At 44.0% G+C, this 20,389-nt stretch overlaps 1 long non-coding RNA gene across 2 annotated transcripts in view; it reads left to right on the top strand.

Moving 5' to 3' along the window:
- The window catches only part of Gm35998, a 57,950-nt gene that overhangs the window by 21,914 nt on the left and 15,647 nt on the right, over nucleotides 1–20,389 (top strand). For both annotated transcript variants that reach the window (XR_001778524.2, XR_001778525.2), the window contains exons 5-6: nucleotides 7,866–7,944; nucleotides 9,899–10,016. This is a non-coding gene — a long non-coding RNA (predicted gene, 35998). The remainder of the gene's footprint in view (nucleotides 1–7,865; nucleotides 7,945–9,898; nucleotides 10,017–20,389) is intronic.

The raw sequence follows: 20,389 nt of genomic DNA, 5'->3' as shown, positions 1-20,389 counted from the left end.
TTACTTAAAGTGATGGATCACTCTTACTAAAATAAGGTTGGTCAACTTCATGAGACTTTATATTGACCAGAACCTGTTGACTGTAGATTTTATTGATTGCCAATTTCAGTTAATACAAACCTTGAGCATCAGGAATTCTGGCTTACCTCACTAACCATATAGGAGCCAGCAACTAGACAGCACTGGTGGTACACTCCTCAATAACAAGGGATATGCCAGAGGGATCAGTCTTATTTTTCGACTCTAGCCTACAATCTCATCGGGATCTTTAAGTTCCCCACATGCACCTTGTGTTCAGAGAGGGAGGGCTCTCTGATCTGGCTTCGGCCACTACAGATGCTGAGTTAGCATGGTCCCTAAGGCTCATGCGAATCCATAGTATATTGGGGAACCGAGATCAATGGGTCACAGCTTGGCTTCTCTGTCTGGTGAACAAAACTGTGGAAGTCTGTAACCTTTCCTTGAATATGTGTCACATAAACTCCTTACTTGGAACTGTACCACCTCTCTGCCAATAGCCTTCTTTAGCCCTTTCAGAAAAGCCAGTGGAACCCAATGCCTTGTCATTTCTATTACTTTGTGCCTGCTTCCCACGAAACTCAGAGATACCCAAAAGTAAGACTGTGCTTTTCTGCACTGCTTAGCACAGTGCATGGCACACGGGTGATGGATGCTCGAAGGAGTTGTAAGAAATTGATGTGTGAGGGGTGGAGTGAGGACCCACGAGCGGCACATAATAGAGAGAAGACAGGTGAAGCTGTGAATTTTCTAGGTTTTGTTCTGGTGAGGGCTGTGTCTCTCCTCCACCCCCAACCCCCACCCCAGTTCCTATGTTAAGTCTGAGAAGTAGAAAGCCTGTCCTTTTGTTTTTATTTTTGTTTTGTTTTGTTTTGTTTTGTTTTCAGATTTATAGACTTGAAGGAAAGAATTTACTCAGGACAACCAGACAAAGTCTGTAGTTTAGCTCCCTTCTCTCCAGATGGGGCTTGGCTCAAATCCATTCTAGGGCCCTGGAAGTGGGTGGCAATCTGACAATTTATATACTTAAAATTTACAAATATTGTCCAGGAAGCATCCAGATGGGCAGTTGGTTAAAAACAAACAAACAAACAAACAAACAAACAAAACCCTCCCTCTGAGTGGCCAGATTTTGGCTGGTCACTTTGGATAACATGAGCCAGATGCTTTGAGATAGCCGTCATCTATTCTACATGAGAGCATTCCTTTAGAACATCACCAAAATGAGAATCATCAGCATCATCAGCATCATCAAAGCAGGCTCTATCTTTCCTACTCTATACCCAGACCTATCAACCCCTACACGGCCTAAACTCACTCCAGGCTCTTCTCATGCCAGGTTAGAACACTTTGTACAAAGGGAAGGTTACAGGCAACGATGTGTTTAGCATGTGGGGTGCCCGAGTGTCTTCAGATTTAAGTTATAAGAAGGGAGAAGGAAAGAAGCTTAACAAGCTGCCTTTCAGCTAACCTTAAACTGGCTGGAGTCTCTAAAATGTCTCAGCACAGTGCTGCTTGCCACATCTGGAAAAAAAAAAAAACCAGGTCCACATTGAAGGGAAACTTGAGCAGTATATTCTACCATCGTCCACACCATAGTAAAGAGCTTCTCCTCCTCATGCAGGGTGACAATGTGACTTCACACCAAAGTCACCCAATCAAGAATAAAGAACAAGTGTGCTTGCTGAATACTGCAGATTCAGAAAAGTGGCTTTGCTTTCCAGGAGCCCTTTTTTTTTTTTTTTTTTTTTTTGCTTTTGTTTTGTTATTTGTTTGTTTTTATTAGACATTTTCCTTATTTCATTTCAAATGTTATCCCCTTTCCTGGTTTCCCCTCTGAAAACCCCCTATCCCTTCTCCCCCTCCCCCTGCTCACCAACCCACCCACTCCTGCTTTCTGGCCCTGGCATTCCCCTACACTGGGGCATAGAGTCTTCACAGGACCAAGAGCCTCTCTTCCCATTGATGACCGACTAGTCCATCCTCTGCTACATATGCAGCTGGAGCCGTGAGTCCCACCATGTGTACTCTTTGGTTGGTGGTTTAGTCCCTGGGAGCTATGGGGGTACTGGTTAGTTCATGTTGTTATTCCTCCTATGGGGCTGCAAACCCGTCCAGGTCCTTGGGTCCTTTCTCTAGCTCCTTCATTAGGGAGTCCAATTGATGTGAGCATCCACTTCTGTACTTGTCAGGCACTGGAAGGGCCTCTCAGGAGACAGCTATATCAGGCTCCTGTCAGCAAGCATTTGTGGGCATCCACAGCAGTGTCTGGGTTTGGTGACTGTATATGGGATGGACCCCTAGGTGGAATGGTCTCTGGATGGTCATTTCTTCAGTCTCTGCTCCATACTTTGTCTCTGTGACTCCTTCCATGGGTATTTTGTTTCCCCTTCTAAGAAGAAGTGAAGCATTCACACTTTGGTCTTCCTTCTTTTTGAGCTTCATGTTGTCAGTGAATTGTATCTTGGGTATTCCGAGTTTCTGGGCTAATATCCACTTATCAGTGAGTGCAAATCATGCATGTTCTTTTGTCATTGGGTTACCTCACTCAGGATGATATCCTCCACTTGAGCCCCTTGTTAATCCTTGTCTAATTGAATGAACTCTGTCAGTGGAGTCTTGACCTCCACTTCTTTGTCTGGTTATCTACTGAGATTAGGGTTGGAATTTGAGCCCCCATCTATGCATCTGAGAAACACAACTTATCATCCAGCCATGAACCCAAGCATTCATCCTACTTGCATTCCACCATAAGTAAATGAAGCAAAGGGGGAGCCAATTAGCTCACCCACTTGCCATTGACGTACATACTCCTCATGCATGCAAGTTTCCTACTGTGTCAACTTTTGTCAGATGCAAGAGTAATTGCCCCCAAACAGAGAACACTCCATCAAGATGACTAGAAGTCTTTGGATCCCAGGTCAAGCTACTGTTCACCCCATCACCTCCCTGGTAGTAACTCATCTTGGACAGGATACACATTCATGGCAGGTGTACCTGAAAGAAAAGTTGTAAGAGAGTCTAGGGGGGGGGGGCTTGCAGTGGCAAGTGTGTGAGGCTGAGAACAATGTATGAATGTAATAATCCTAAAATATCAATTAGCACCTGGGAGAAATGCAAATCTGTTAGCTGGTGCCACTTTTTGTCCATTTGTTTCTCCACTTGCCTATTCTGTCCATAGGCACTGGCAAGCACTTGCTTTGGGACAATCTGTTAGTTACTGGGGACACAAGGACCAGGAGGCATAGATGGCAGCCCATATCCATATTCCACTTTATTATGAAAATGGGAATTTTGCCTTATTCCCATTTACTTCTTCATATAGGGAGGTGCCATGGAGGGAACTGCTGTTCTTTCTCCTCTCTTTCTCTCTCTCCCTCTCTCTCTCTCTCTCTCTCTCTCTCTCTCTCTCTCTCTCTCTCTTTCTCTCGTGTGTGTGTGTGTGTGTGTGTGTGTGTGTGTGTGTGTGTGTGTGTGTTATGCTCTTACAAAGATATTACAAAATCTCTCTACTTGGCTAGTCTAAATTCCATGTGTGACATTTTCCTTGAAAGCAGAGATACTACTGTCAAGAAGAATTTCCTGCTTCTCTTTAGCCTCCAGGTCCTTATGTCCTACATCCTCCTTTCCATCCCTGCTTCTCCATCACAGCCCTACTAGGGAAGATGCCTGCTCAACCTTTTCAGCTCCACTCTGCCCTTTCATTCTCCTCTTTACCCTCCAGTGACTGGAGTGGTTAACATAGGCAAGCTGGCTTCTCTGTTTCGCAAGTTTGAATGGCTATAGAAGTTCGGAGTCCATTCTGCAAACCATGATGCATAGCTTATAATTTTTCTCTCATTTGCATATCGAGGTGGAAATGTAGAATAACTAGAAAAGATACCCGTCCAGCTCAGATACAAACCACACACAGTTACCACAGTCCAGGTTTGATGGCTTGGGCATTTTATAGCATCATTAAAGCAGCTGAAGGGATCTTCATGCAGAAATATCTTCTTTGTGTATATATTCTTTAATGATCAGAACCTTGAATGAGGAAAAATAAAGTGGGGATATTTTATGCCCCATCTCATGAAGAAAATATAGTTTCTGCATCCTGGAATTTATGGTCTGGTTGTAAAACATAAAAATATGATAAAATACACACAGGGAAAAAATCTATCTAACCCAGCATTGGAGAGGCCGTCAGGGCTGGATTTTGGAACAGTGCATGCAGAAAAGAGTTTGAGTGATAACAAAGTTAAATTAAGTCATGAAACAGGAAGGTACAAGCTGGTGCTTAGGGGCTACCTTGTCATGGTGTGGGGGGAAGGGCACAGTCAGGGCTACTGTGTGGCTTGCATCCAGTCAGAAGACACCTGAACAGCATGGGGACAAAGGGCACATGCTATTCTCTGATCTCTCTGTAGATTTGTGTAGAGTGTACTGAAGCATCAAGCGCCTGGTGTTGTATTCACCTGTGGTGGTCTTAATTGGCTCTTGAATATTCAAAAATAGATCTGGCATGAGGTTCCTCCAAAAGTTTTTTAATTTGTGTTTTAAAGAAGGGGATGTCAAGTCAAGTCAGGACCATGCATTCCTTATTCTGGGATGGTTCTGAGCTCTGGTGGGGGAGATAGAGGAGCTAAAGAAGCTCTGTGATCTACCACTAACAGCCTGGTCACTGTCTCCTCTCCTTTCACTTCCTGTCCTGGTATTTAACTAACCTACATGTATCCATGTGATCCTCTTGAGCTTACCCTTTAAACCAGCCCAACTACAAAGAATGCCAAGTACAAATGCACTGTTTCACTAGACTCCAGGCTCTGGCTGATAAAACCCCAACTTCTTTATAAAGTGTTGCAGGCTGTGTTTTCCAGGCACAGACCATAAGACAGTGGACAGAATGTGGGAAAATATTTGAAGGGAAATGGGTTAAAGAGATGTTGAGCATCATCAAGTCTAAACCAAGATGTCAGCCACATGTTGCGGAACCTGACAGGTCTGATCAGATTTGGCCAAAGGAACAAAGCCTTCAGAAGGTTATGTCAACAAGTATTTCAAGCAGGCTCCCAGAGCACTCAGTACATAACATTCAATAATTGTTATGGTTTTGTAGAACTCCTCTGCCCCTCAACACACACATAAATGCATTCATTTGCAAGAGATGCTATAACAAAGCACCAAGGGTGGGTGTCTCAAACAACAAACATTTAGTTATACACAGTTATGGAAAACAAAACTCAGAGATAAAGAAAGGGGAGTGACTTACTCTGAGAATACCCCCTCTTGACTTGTCAATGGCCATGCATTCTCTGTCTTTGCACAGTGTGCCTTCTGTATGTGCCTGTGTCCTAGCCTCCTCTTCCTGTGGGAGCACCAGTCATACTGGATTAGTGCTCACTCATTCCCTCATTCCATGTTTTGCTCTAGTGACTTTTTTCCAAAGGTCTATTTTAAGTACAATTACATCCCGAGAGGCTGTGAATTGGGATTTCAACATATAGATTTTGAGGGGTTCAATTTATCTACCTGCTTCTTGTCAGCTTCACTTAGCTCTTCCCCCACCACATATTATCCAAAAACATCAAACCACCATCTGATTCTCACCCCTAAGCTTAGAATTTCATTTGATTACTCTGATTGTTAAAACCTTAGCCATATAATGTTTATAGATTCTGTCTCTGTGGACTTAGCAAGACATTTGCTTCAGAATTTGGCACAAACCATGGTGTTGTATCCTGGAACACAAGTTGCCTTTCTCCAGATAACTCTGGCTTTGATTGACTTGCTGCTAACAGATTCTGTGTTATCCTTTGCTTGTACACATAAGCATATCTCTTGCCCAAAGCAAATTAGTTTTCACGTCAGGCGTAAATATCTTCAAGAAAATCTGTGTGTGCCTTCTGGTTTGAAAAATCGTGCCAGCAGAAGTACCCTGGGGACAAAGTTTCCCCCATCTACAGTCATTTTAAAGTCCAGATGCCAGTAGGCTCCTACATAGGAGAGCTCTATCTGGCTGTTTCTGGAACATGTTATGCTGCTCTATATCTCTACATTTTGCACATTCTCTGCCATAAATGTCCTCACTTGTCAATGACCAATGTCTTCTTCTAAATTCTCTCTGAAGGTTCTTCAACAGCACCTTGTGTCTTTGGATCTTTTCCTTCCATAGAGGACTAGATGTTGCAGGATCTCTATGTATGTAGCAGGCATCTAACTTTTTCAGCCGTTCATTGACAGTAGGATTGTTGCATATAGCTCTGGGGTTATTTGTAATTTGATGCTAATTCCCTTCTCCTGGGAGGGGTTGAAAACAAGGAATGAGTCAGCACTCAGGTGATTTCCTGTATACCTTCTTCCCGTCTAAATTTGTAAAATAAAGGCTGGAGCCAGTGATTGGGCAGATAAAGGAAAGGTGGAACTGAAAGTGGAGAGAGAGAAGGAGGAGGAGTGGGAGAGAGAGGACGATGGAGGAGGAGGTGGAAGGAAAATGGAGCAGAAGCATGTAGCCTGGAGAAACTGCAAGTTCTAAGGGGTCTCATAGATGGGGAGGATGGTAGTGTAGTGATAGATCTGCCCAATCTAGGTGCACACCTTGTATTCATATTAATTGAGTTCTGTTTTCATTGTGGGGCATATTTGGGTTGGAGAGTTACTGCAACATAGGATGATGTATTTATCAGGAATTCTATTATGGCCATGACCTGAATTCTCTCATTAGATGGTATTTCAGCATGCAAAACTCATGTATAAAATGCTTACATTCCAGATGAGATAAAAGTGGATTTTGAGGTCACTGTCTTTTTGTATCTGTAGTAGGCATAATGACTCCTCCAAAGGTACCTATATCACATTCCTTGGAGTCTGGGATATATTCAGTTATATAGGAAAGTAGATAAAATAAGATTGCAGATATAGGACTAGGGACATGGCTCATTGCTTGCTATGCAGACACGAAAACCTGAGTTCCTATCTCCAGCACCAACACAAAAAGCCATACACAGTGTTGTACAACTCTAACCGTTGCTGAGAAGGTAGTGACAGGCAAGTTCTGTGTGCTCACTGGCCAGTCAGTCTGGCCAAAATACTGAATTCCAGGTTCAATAAGAGTTTCTGTCTCAAACAGTAAGGTAAAGAACAATCAAGGAAGAGACTGGGCATGGATCTCTGGCCTACACACACACAAATGGAAGATTACAAGTGAGTTAACAATGCTAGTCAATCAAGCAGATAGATTATCCTGGAGTATTCAGAAGGACCCAGGTCATCAGAGAAGCCATTAAAGGTAGAAGCAAGAGGCATGTACTGGCTAGTTTTGTGTCAACTTGACACAGCTGGAGTTACCACAGAGAAAGGAGCTTCAGTTGAGGAAATGCCTCCATGAGATACAGCTATAAGACATCTTCTCAAGTAGTGATCAAGGGGGAAAGGCCCCTTGTGGGTGGAACCATCTCTGGGCTGGCAGTCTTGGGTCATATAAGAGAGCAGGCTGAGCAAGCCAGGAGAGGCAAGCCAGTAAAGAACATCCCTCCATGGCCTCTGCATCAGCTCCTGCTCCCTGACCTGTTTGAGTTCCAGTCCTGACTTCCTTTGGTGATGAACAGCAGTGTGGAAGTGTAAGCTGAATAAACCCTTTCCTCCCCAACTTGCTTCTTGGTCATGATGTTTGTGCAGGACAAGGCATAAGGCAGAGCTCTCTGGGAAGAACTTTCTTAGATGAGAGAGAAAACAAAACAAAACAAAACAAAACAAAACAAAAGGCCAAAGAGCTACAGCTTCGCTGCCTTTGAGGATGGGGTTCAGGCCATAGCTCAGGATTGTGTGCAGCCTCAGAAAGCTATAACAGTAAATGCTTTCTCTCCTAGGACCCCTGAAGAGAACACAGTCCTGATCATAACTTGGTATTATCCCAGTGAAACCTCCACTACACTGGGCATACAAAGGGTAAGGCAATAAATATGTGTCATTTTAAGTCACCTAACTCAAGTAGCTTGTTCTCTCTCTCTCCCTCTCCCTCTCTCTCTCTCTCTCTCTCTCTCTCTCTCTCTCTCTCTCTCTCTCGGTGTGTGTGTGTGTGTGTGTGTGTGTGTGTGTGTGTGTGTGTGATGTATATGATTCTAAAATATCCTTTGACCACTGCATTCATGATGTGATGGTTTCATCTGCTCTAGGAAGGACTACGATACTCACAACATTTGCAACATTTCATGCTTTATGGTTCTAAGCTTTGAGAATCCCACAAGAACACATAGAGCCATTTTCTCTTTTCTGCTGATTCTTAAATAGCTGTTATTAAATTTGTTCAGATACGAATAATGCATTCTGGTCGATCTCACCCTCTACCTCTCCTCTCTTCCCTGACAACCCCTATTCCTCCCTGCAACTTTCAACTTTCTATTCTCTCTCTCTCTCTCTCTCTCTCTCTCTCTCTCTCTCTCTCTCTCTCTCTCTGTAATCCATTAAGTTTAATCAGTACCTACTTGTGATCATGAGTTTGAAATTGCCCACTGAAGCCTGCTGGACTCACCTGTGTGTGCAAGAATGATCACAGAATCCACAGGTCATCAATCATTTAGTTCAGGGATTCACCCCCCGACCCATGAATAAAAATGACAGACTCAGCTGCACACCTGCTACATATTTGTGGGGATGCCTAGGTCTAGCCAGTGTATGTTCTTTGGTTGGTGGTTCTGACTGTGAGAACCCCAAGGGTTCAGGTTAGTTGACTCTGTTGGTCTTCCTATAGAGTTACTATCCCCTTAGGTTCTGCAATCCTTCCTCCTATTCTTCCATAGGAGTTACAGAGACAAAGTTTGGAGCTGAGACAAAAGGATGGACCATCTAGAGACTGCCATATCCAGGGATCCATCCCATAATTAGCCTCCAAACGATGACACCATTGCATACACTAGCAAGCGTTTGTTGCAAAGAGCGTGATATAGCTGTCTCTTGTGAGACTAGGCCGGGGCCTAGCAAACACAGAAGTGGATGCTCACAGTCAACTATTGGATGGATCACAGGGCCCCCAATGGAGGAGCTAGAGAAAGTATCCAAGGAGCTAAAGAGATCTGCAACCCTGTAGGTGCAATATTATGAACGAACCAGTACCCCGGAGCTCTTGACTCTAGCTGCATATGTATCAAAAGATGGCCTAGTTGGCCATCACTGGAAAGAGAGGCCCATTGGACAGGCAAACTTTATATGCCCCAGTACAGGGGAACGCCAGGGCCAAAAAATGGGAATGGGTGGGTAGGGGAGTGGGGGGGGGGCTTTTGGGATAGCATTGGAAATGTAATTGAGGAAAATACGTAATAAAAAAAATGCCTTGAAGAGCAAAAAAAAAGAGTGCCCAATCTTCATCCACTGTTTGACTGTGAGTGTCTGTATCTGCCTGAGTCAGCTATTTGGTGGAGCCTCTCAGCTCCTGTCTGTACGTATAACAGAGTATCATTAACAGTGTTAGGGATTGGTGTTTGTCCATAGAATGCATCTCAAGTTGGGATGCCTGGGGGGGGGGGGTGCCCACTTGGTCAGAGGAGGAAGGGGAAGGGGTATGGTGGAAGATTGTGGGAGGAGATAACCTGGAGGGAACAGTAAGTGGAATGTAAAGTGAATAATTAAAGAAAGAAATTTAATTTTAAAAAGCTGACAGACCCAGTATAGATTCGCAATGGCTGCAAAAACCTTTAGGTGCATTAAGGACTTGGAAAACTTTATTGAGGGAACTTTCCCTGGGCATGCTATAATAAAAGCAATGCAATTTCACAGTGAGAGGTACCCCAGTTTGCTTGCAGGCTACAGAACAGATAAGATCTGCACAGAGCAAACAGGTGTATTCATAGGAGGGTGATTTCTCTTCACAAGGAGATGTTAGATTACAAAGCAACCTTTCTTGTAGGGATTCTCCAGCTGGCCATGAGCTATGCAACCCTACCAAAGACACACGGTCCTCTTCTCTGCTCCACTTAAGACAGATAACAGCAGAAAGCAAGCTAGCACTAAGCATCATTTAGAAGGTAAGAGATTCTTGTGGAGATACATCATGGGAATTCATGATGGTGGCACTCGGTTGGAGGTGGACCTCCTCGGAGAGCTAATCTTGACAAGTCTGGTTTGCAAGATGAGCGTGAGTACACAATAAACCAACACCTGAACCCAGATCCTGAGTGGGAGAGACTGGAAGAACAATGCAATGAGTCAGTGCACATTCCAGACTCTGGGGAATATGGTTGACACTGGGGAGCTCTGGTGGTTTGAATAAGAATGGCTCCCAGAAGCTCAGATACTTGAGTGCTAGTCACCAGGGAGTGAAATTGCTCAGGTGAATTAGGAGGTGTGGCCTCGTTGGACGAAGTGTGTCACTGGGGACTTGAGGTTTCAAAAGCCCATGCCAGGCCCAGGTCTTCTCTCCCTCTCCCTCTCCCTCCCCCTCTCCCTCCTCCCTCTCTCTCTCTCTCTCCCCCTCTCCTTCCCTCTCCCTCCTCCTCCCCCTTCCCTCCCCCTCTCTCCCTCTCCCCTTTGTTGCCTTTCTCTCTCTCCTCCCCTCCCCTCTCCCTCTCTACTTATGGATCAGGATGTCCCTCTTAGTGACTTCTCTAGCATCATGCCAGCCTGCTGCCCTTCTCTCTGCCATGACAGTACTGGGTTAAGTCTCAGAAACTGTAAGCAAGACCTCAATTAAATGTTTCCTCTTATAAGAGTTGTCTTGGCCATGGTGTCTCTCCACAGCAGTAGAGCAGTGACTAAGACAGAAGCCAAACAGATTTTGAGCAAAACAAAACTAGGTAAGGACTTGGTATCTAAAATGGGTATGGCTGTTAGCAAGGCAAAGGCAAAAGAGAAGAGCATACTGGGTAGTTCTGAGTTCTGTCCCTAGAGTCAGGTCAGCTTTCTCACCATTCCCGGCCTATGCAATCTGAGAGATCAGATGTGGTTCCTAGACGAACACTGATAATATTGTGTACTTCATTCACTGAATCAACACTAAAGTGAAAAGGATAGTGCATTGATTTTCTTTTTTCAGAAAACTAAAGAAAAAAATATAACACTGGGAATGGATTCTAAAACTTCATACCAACCATACAAATGCTCCTCTTCAAAGCAGAGGGTGAGTGCGTAAACACTGAGTAATTTTCCATCTGACTCTCTATTCAGGGCCTGAAATATTAATGGTGTTTTAATAACAAATAAACATCTATTACACTTATTCTTGAAGCCTATCATCAGAGAGTAGGTTATGGCTTATAAATTGAAGAAGGATAGAAATAAACTTGCAAGCAGTATTGACAGAGCTCTTTTCATTGTGTATGTATGTATGCATGTTGGGGTGTGTGTGTGTTTGTGTGTGTGTGTGTGTGTGTGTGTGTGTGTGTGGTATGCTTTCACATTCACATGTGCATAGGCAAAAAGACCACCTTAGGTTTTCCTCAGGCATTATCTACCTTGTTCTGTGAGACAGGGTTCAGTATGTAACCGGGATCCATCTGTCTGCAGTTTCTGCAGTTCTCAACACTAGGATAACAAGTACTAGCCACCATAGCCAGGTTTTGGTTTTTTGTTGTTGTGGTGGTGGTGATGGTGGTGGTGGTATGTGAGTGTGTGTGTGTGTGTGTGTGTGTGTGTGTGTGTGCGCACACACACACACGTTCTAAGCATCAAACTTCGAACTTCATGCTTGCACAGGGAACACTTTGCTTCTGAGCTATCTCTCCTGTTCTAGCTCCTTGCATTTTGCATGGTGTTCCCTCCTGCACTATGCCATTGTACTAGAGAAGAACTCTGTGAGATTTTTGTCATAAAGATTTGGAGACAAGATGTTAATGCCAGGTGGCCTCACTGGACACTTTTTGTTTTTTTCTGCACAATTGAAAAGCTTCCAGTGTCCAGATAAATGGCATAGTATTTGAGAAGAAAGGCCACATGGTGCCACATAGTGCACTATCTGAATGGAAACTGTAGCTTGGTGTTTGCTACTTTGCGAGTTATTTTTTCATACCTTCCTCCAGGCCTTTGCTTCCACTCTTCCAACCCCCTAATACTAGATAGGAGAGCAAAAAAGGATAGAAAGGAAATGGGGTGACATCATCATAAAGCTTCTCCCTGATGCTCGGGGTGGAATTCCTTGATTTATCTTTTGCCGTCAGGATATCTAATTTGTTTCTTCTTTGTACATGACTGCTCAACAAGCCATGACCAACAACAACTAAGAACAGCCAACAGCAACGAATCAACAGCCAACCTAGAGGGCTCTAGCATTTACATAACCCTCTAAAAAGCCCCCAGAATTCTAAGCATCACACAGTCACAGAAACTACCTGCAGTTGGCAAAATCAGGCCCTTGCTAGAGCATGAGGTAAATCATAGTCAGCTGCTGTGGACAATCTGAAGCAGCCCCATATCCCACACCTGAGATAAAGAAGAAAACATATTCTTTTAATATTTCTGTGTATTTTTTTAAAAAAGAACCCAAATTTCTCACTACAGGAAAAAACAAAAACAGAAAAACCAAAGCATAACATTCACCCCCCACTTGGTCAAAGGCTTGCCAGCCCCAGAGACCTGATACCAGGTGCAGAAATTCTGAGATGGGCAATGTTACCGAAAAATCATCCTGCAACTTCCAGAAACTTCTCTGGCATGAGAAATTTTATCTCTTCTCCTGGGATTGTAAGATGTCACTGACTATTTCAGACCTGGCTCAATCCAATTTGCAAGAGGAAATAAGTGTGAGATTCTGTCCTAAGAGAACTAGAGAACTGAGTGACAGAGAAGGTTGTCCTTTGGTCTCCACATGCATGAGCATGCGTGTGTGTGCACATGTGTGTGCACACACACACACACCAGGAAATGTTATGAGATTCAAGGAGAGGATGTGTAAAACAATTAGCTTTGTGCTTCGCATCATGGTAGTGGCTATTTGTATCGCCCCTCCTCTCCTTCCAGTGCTCTGAGACATGTAATCACCTAAGAAGCAGCTTCTGGCTTTTAAAGTCATAAATCCAACTTCTGCCTACAGCCCTATTTCTTCACAGCCCCCTTAATCATGTGGCATCTTTGATTTGACTTTATCATGATGTCCATTCCTTTGAGCTGTTCTAACACATCAGTTCCCAGATTAATCCTCCCTTCATTCCACAATCGTCATCCATTACTTTAATCGGTCTCTAGGATTTTGCTCTACAGCCTCTCCTTCACACTGCTTAGGCAGCCCCAAACCACCTGCCACTGTTCCTGCCTCACTAGCCTCTACCCCATGGTAAAGAAAACGATGATGCAGCTATTCCCTGTCCTGGCTGTGACACTGGCACATCTCCTTACCCAAGCATACCTCCTCAGTTGCTCTTGATAGATCCACTATGCTGCTCTGTAAGACCCCGGGTCCACCATCTCTCATGGCTTCACAGAAGAGGGCCTTGCATTCCATTTGCAAAGTGATGAGCAAAGATTTGGGTGTAAACTCTCAGTGTTCAAATTCATTACTGGCACATTTAGAAGCCTCCAGATCTCTCTTTGCTTCAGAGGAAGATGAGTCAGCTCTGCATTCTCCTCTAGACCCATGTATCCCTCGAGAATGGTGCCAGCACCTCAGTTGTTACATATGCGTTCTGAATTGTCAGGCTTCCTCTCCCCAAAGATCCATGTGAGTATGTTCAGAGTCCCCCTACCAAAAACCTGAAAGCGAATGCCCCCTCCTCTGTCTTTTGGCCAGCTCCTTCTAATATTGGTTTCTTCCCTCCCCTTTCATTACCTTCTACTTCCCAATTGCTGTCTTCCTTCCCATGAACTTACTACAAGTTCAGTAAGTAAAACATGGGGTTGTACATGACTCCCTTCCTTTAATTCACCCATCCAGTAATTCAAATGGACATCCATCCTAACTATATTGGATGAATACTTCTAATACTCCCCATAACTCCATCTACCAGTAATGCAGTCTAGCCTTGCAAGTTCATGCAAAGACACCTAATCTTTACCCTTATTCTATGACCATAAAGACACAAAAACAAACATACAAAAAAGGGCAGAAAATGGGCATGTTCATGTTCTTTCTTGGTATTTTAAAATGGCCCCACTGCCTCACAGGGACGAGTCCCTATGACCTGGTTGTAGTGAGCATGGCTACCATAAGAGCCACTACCAAAGGGCAGAGCATTTAGGGCCTGGTCCCTGGAATGCTGCTGTTTTAAGGTAGAAGAACCTTTAAGAGATGAGGCTAGTGTGAGGTGTGCTCTGAAGGAATAATACTAGGCAAGGTGTAGCCTTAAGGGATACTAAGGGACCCCAACTTCCCTCTTCCTCTCTTTATTTCCTAGGAATAGGCCGATTGTTCTTGTGCTGAACATTTTCTGCCACATTGTGAAAACAGAACCCATTGAGCATGTATGAGGACTCGCTACATAAACCAGTTCACTTTATTAATTTTATTACACTTTTGGAAAATTTTTTTTAGATTTCTCATGATATATTTTGATCAAATGCTTTTGTTTTCCCTAAGTCATCTCATATTCTTCCCATCTTGCTACAAACTCAACTTCATGTTCTTTTGAAAAAATAACCATAAATAAACAACAAAACAAAACAAAATCCAAAATGACCAAAAGCAAACAAACAAACAAACAAACAAAAACATGCCCAAAGCTTGGGGTCCATTTTACGTTGCCCAGCTACATCTGGGATGAAACCCACACTGTTAAGGACACTAAGAACCTGAGACTGGATAGGTCATGTGCTCTAGGGGGAAACCTACAACTATTATTCAGTTAAACAGAATAGCAACAAAATAACCAAGATGACTCCTAATGCTATATCCACAGGTCAGCGAATGGATCACCCCTCATTAGGGAAGCTTCTTACAGTAGATGATGATTAACGGAGATCCACAACTGAACAGTGTGCGGACAGTGGGAGACTTTGGAGCACTCAGCCCTAAATGGATGTCTATGCTAAACTCCTCCCCTCAGGGGTCAGAAATCTCTTTGGAAGAGGGAGCAAACCAATTATATAAGCCAGATGTGTAGATGACTCCCAGGAAACCTTTGATCTTTACAAGTTCATTGCCTCAGCTATTTGTTATAGTGATAGAAAACTGACCGACACATAGCTAACTGAAGTCTGCTGACTGAGACTAACTGGGAATGGCTTTTATAGGCATAATGATGTTCTGACTAGTTGGCTACAATGGTCCACGCATGCGCAGCTCAAGGTTCTGCATTTGCTAACCCCAGAACCTGCCTGACACCCAGAGAAGAACAAAGACAGAGAACCAGGATAGCCAATCAGCTGGTGTCAGCTGTGTGAGAAGAGCAGTTACTGACCTAGGGGATGTGGGCAGAGAGTATTAAGCCCTCCCCACTATTACAATAAACGAATCTGCTTCTGCTTCTGCTTCTGCTTCTGCTTCTGCTTCTGCTTCTGCTTCTGCTTCTGCTTCTGCTTCTGCTTCTGCTTCTGCTTCTGCTTCTGCTTCTCATCCAGCTGCTGGAGTCTGTGTGGTTGGTTACACAGGACCCCTACCCCAAGGACCATCTTGGGGAGCTGAGGGCTAAGGCAATAGGCTTTCATGTTATTTCTTTGAGTTGAGTCTGCTTGGCACAGGGAGCACCACACACCACAAGGTGTCATAAAAAATAACTTGTGCTTGGCCTGAACATTATTAACTGTGAGGTTTGCAATTTCATGACTTAATATTCCCCCCTTTCATCTACAAAATGCCCCATAGTTGTCTCAGACCTCAGTCCTGGGATTCTACCATTCTCATTCAGACCTCTAGGGAGTTGGCTAGTTGACCTCTAGGGAGTTAATTTCCTTTCTTCGGATGAGGCTTCTGATCCCACAAAGTTTTCCCTAGTATGGTGGTTAATAGTTACCTTCAATATGACTGGATTTAAAACTACTTTAGAGGACCAACAAGACTACTCAGCAATGTAAAGGTACTTGCCCGCACCCCCACCCCCACCACCAAACTCCAGTATTGGAGGCCTGACTACCTCAGTTTGATCCCTGGAATCAATAAAGGTAGATGCAGAGAACTGACTCCACAACCTTTTCTTCTGACCCCCACTTCTTGTTTGCTGAGTAGCCCAGAGAGCCAAGTCTTCCTTGCAAGATCAGGTTGTTCACAAACTCACAGCTATCCACCTGATTCGACCAAACCCTGGGAGCCTGAGCTTCAAGACTTGTGTCACCTCTTTAAGGAGTTGGTTTTTATTTTTAACCGATTTTTGTCTATGTGTTTGGGTGTTTTGCCTACATGTATGTCTGTGCATGCCTGATTTCCAGAGAGGCAAGAAGTAGGAACTGGATCTCTTGAAACTGGAGTTACAAATATTGTGAACCATTGTCTATTTGCCGGGGAACTGAACCCAGGTCCTCTGCAGTGGTAGCAAATGCTCTTAACAATTAAGCTTTCTCTCCAGCCTTTTCCTTTTTTAAGTGTTCATGTGTGTGTCTGTGTGTGTGCCCATATGTGTGTGTGTGTGTGTGTGTGTGTGTGTATTTGTGTGGCTAAGTGTGTGTGTGTGTCTGTGTGTGTGCCCATATGTGTGTGTGTGTGTGTGTGTGTGTGTGTGTGTGTGTTGTGCACCTGAATGGTCAGGAACAAGAAGATGGAATCAGATCCCTTAAATCTGGAAATATAGGTTGTTGTGAGCTGCCTAATATAGAACCTCTACAAGAGAAATATGTGCTTTAAACTGCTGAGCCCTCTACCAGGCCAGAGTCAGATCTATTTAATCCTCATTGGGCTACTGTTGCTAGCTTCTCACTCCCATCTCAACCCCAGAGCCTCCTTCCCATTCCTCATCTGGATTGTGCCTTTCTGATCCTTACTTGTCTTCCCACTGAAAAAAACCTTTCTGAACCAAGTATAATTATGTAACTCCTCTATGGTCAACTTCCTTCAACTCCTTCACCCACTGCAAAGAACTTATACCTTTCTTCTTGGCAATCATCAAAGTCCAGCCATTTGTTAATTCACCTACTCAACAAACGTTTACTGAGGATCTAGTCTTAATAAGAAGTCAAACAGCATTACTGTTAGAGGATGGTCTGTGTTCCAGGAGTAGTGATGTAATCTAGGATGCTGGGGCCCGAGGTAAGAAGAACATGAGTTCAAGATTCACCTATGATTCATTGAAAGACTCTGACTGAAGAGGAGAAAGAGGAAGAAGAGCCAAATAAGAAGCAAGTGCTGTGGGGAAAGCAAAAAGGGGCAGAGAAAGGTGATCTTGATTTCTGGAGTTGGGGATCAAAAAGGTTCTGCATCTTAACCAAGTGTTCAGAACATGCCCGACTCAGAAAATGATGTTTCAGCAAAGGCATGGGGGAGGTGGGGGTAAGTCTCAGGAATATATCCATAGCAATGTCATTCCAGGCAACGGGAAAAGATGGTGTGAAGACCCTGAGGTGGGAGTGCAGCTAGTGTCATAGTTAGGGTTTTCCTGCTATGAACAGATACCATGACCAACGCAAGTCTTATAAAAACAACATTTAATTGCAGCTGGCTTACAGGTTCAGAGGTTCAGTCCATCATAACCAAGATGGGAGCATGGCAGTATCCAGGCAGGCATGGTGCAGGCAGAGCTGAGAGTTCTACATCTTTATCCAAAGGCTGCTAGTGGAAGACTGACTTCCAGGCAACTAGGGTGAGAGTCTTAAGCTCACACCCACAGTGACACACCTACTCCAACCAGGTCACCCCTATTCCAACAAGGTCACACCTTCAAATGGTGCCACTCCCTGGTCCAAGAATATATAAACCATTACATTCCACTCCCTGGCTCTCATAGACTTGTTCAAAAACATGAGACTATGGGGCCATACTTAAACATAGCATAATGCAAATGCATTCAGTCCAACTTTCAAAGTCCTCATAGTCTATAGCAGTCTCAACAATGTTAAAAGTCCAAAGTTCAAGGGCTCTTCTGAGATTCATCCAACTAATTGACTGTAATCTTCAAAGCAAGGTAGGAAACCAGCAGGGCAAACTACAAACTCTGCATCTCCATTCCTGATGTCAAAGAGGTCTTCAGATCTCCATTCCCTTTTCATCTTTGTAGACTGCGACAAACTGCTTTCTCCTGGGCTAGTTCCACTCCCTGTTAGCAGCTTTCCTCAGCATGTATTCCATGGCTCTGGCATCTTTGAGTCTCCAAGGCAATTTCAATGTTACAGCTTCTTGTTTCAGTGTCTGGGATTCCACTTGATCTTTTGGACTCCTCCTAAGGGCTGCTGGCTTCACATCTCCAGCTCTGCCCTCTGTAGCACTCTAAGCTCAGGTTGATCCACTCCACTACAGCTGCTGTTCTCGGTGATCATCCCATGGTACTGACATCTCCGATACACTAGGGTGTTCCACTCTAACTAGGCTTCACCAATAGCCTCTCATAGGCTCTCTTCATGGTGCCAAGCATCAAATCCTTTGCCTAACCCCTTCAGTCCTGGGCCATCAACTACAGCTGAGGCTACACATTCTCCAATGGCTTTCCATGACCTCTCACAGTGCCAAGCCTCAGCTGTTCTTCATGACACCTTCACGCCTTCAAAACCAGTACCACCTGGGTGACTCTTACACATTACCATCTCCAGCTGTAGCACGAGGTACAACCTTGGCTATCTCTGGAACACAGCTTCTTTATGCTCCCAGAAAACAACTCCCAGATTTCAACACAGTGATGCTGGTCTCTTCTTAATCATTGCTAATGTCTTAGCTCCAACTAATCAGCATCAATTGTCTCAGTAGTTTCTTCCATTCTTAACTCTAGAGCCAGAGCAACATGGCTGAAGCTGCCGAGTTCTGCTGCTTACAGGAACTAGAACATGATCCCCTTGTACTATTACATTATCACTGGCTTTATGTTTTCCAAATCCTTCACTGACTAAGCTTGGCTATCCTGGTTCTTGCTCTGTAGATTGATCTTGAATGCTAGTCTCATGGGATTAAAGGTGTGTACCACCATGCCTGGATCTAAATTCAGCTGGCTAGGATCTTGTCCCAAGGTCCTACTCCCTTAATCTGTTATTTCCTAGAACACAGGATTTTGTTCCACTTCACTTTCTGGTATGCCTTTAATACTTGAACCATATATTTAATATTTTGCCTTTCTAAGTTTGGTATGCTTGTTCAAACTTCTCTTTGTGAGACTTAACCAGAGAACAAAGTCTCTGCTGGGCATTTTTGAAACTTCCTTTGTCAATGCAATTAATGCAATTAATCCAAGTCTCTTCATCTTAGCCTCAGGCAGACTTTTCAGACAAGGGCAAAAAGTAGCCACATTCTTCTCCAAAATACCACAAAAACAGTCTTTATGCCACATACTGAAATTCTTCTTTGAAATCTCTTAGGCCAAGTCAACACAGTTCAAATTACTTCCAGCAACAAAGTCTTCCATATTCCTACTAGGATGACCAATTAAGCCCCATTTAAAGCATTCCACTGAGTTCCAAATCCATGTCCAAAAATCCACATTTTTTTTTTTCAAATAAAAGCATGGTCAGGCCTATCACAGCAATACCCCAGGCCCTGGTAACAACTTCTGACTTACTTAGGGTTTTACTGCTGTGAACAGACACCATGACCAATGCAAGTCTTATAAAAACAACATTTAATTGCGGCTGGCTTACAGGTTCAGAGGTTCAGTCCATCACCACCAAGGTGGGAGCATGGCAGTATCCAGGCAGGCATGGTGCAGGCAGAGCTGAGAGTTCTACATCTTTATCCAAAGACTGCTAGTGGAAGACTGGCTTCCAGGCAACTGGGGTGAGAGTCTTAAGCCCACACCCACAGTGACACGCCTACTCCAACCTGGTCACCCCTATTCCAACAAGGCCACACCTCCAAATGGTGCCACTCCCTGGTCCAAGAATATACAAACCATCACAGCTAGTATAATAGGGAGTAGCCCAGAGACCAGAGAGATCAGAAAGACCCAAGGAAGATGAGGGGAAGGAGCGAGAGCTGCCATCCACAAGAAAAAGGGCCTGACTATGGTCCTCAGGCATTACCCATCTAATCAATATTACTCAAGGTCACAGTTTCCCAAGTGTGTTGGGTTCCTTATGTCTTAAAACTTTTACCTACATCCCAGGCCATTGGTATCCTACCACCAAGTTGTGACTGCCATAACTCATGTGCACCTGTATAGTTTAACCATAGAACTATCGCAGCTGCTAATGCACTGAATGCAAAAGTCCAACCCCTTGACAATATCACCCTGGGAAGAGCTCTTTTGGAGGGGGGGGGGGACAAATTCCATCATCCTGTTTTTCCCTTTCTCACCACCTGGCTGGCTACAGAATAGATGGATATCAAGAAAAGATGCCGAAGGAGATATGTTGAAATTCCTGTCTTCTATCTATAATCTATTTATCATTTATCTATCACCCATCTATT

The sequence above is a fragment of the Mus musculus genome, chromosome 8 (assembly GCF_000001635.26).
Source record: "Mus musculus strain C57BL/6J chromosome 8, GRCm38.p6 C57BL/6J".
Lineage (NCBI taxonomy): Eukaryota > Metazoa > Chordata > Mammalia > Rodentia > Muridae > Mus > Mus musculus.
This window is presented reverse-complemented; position numbering and strand designations above follow the sequence as displayed.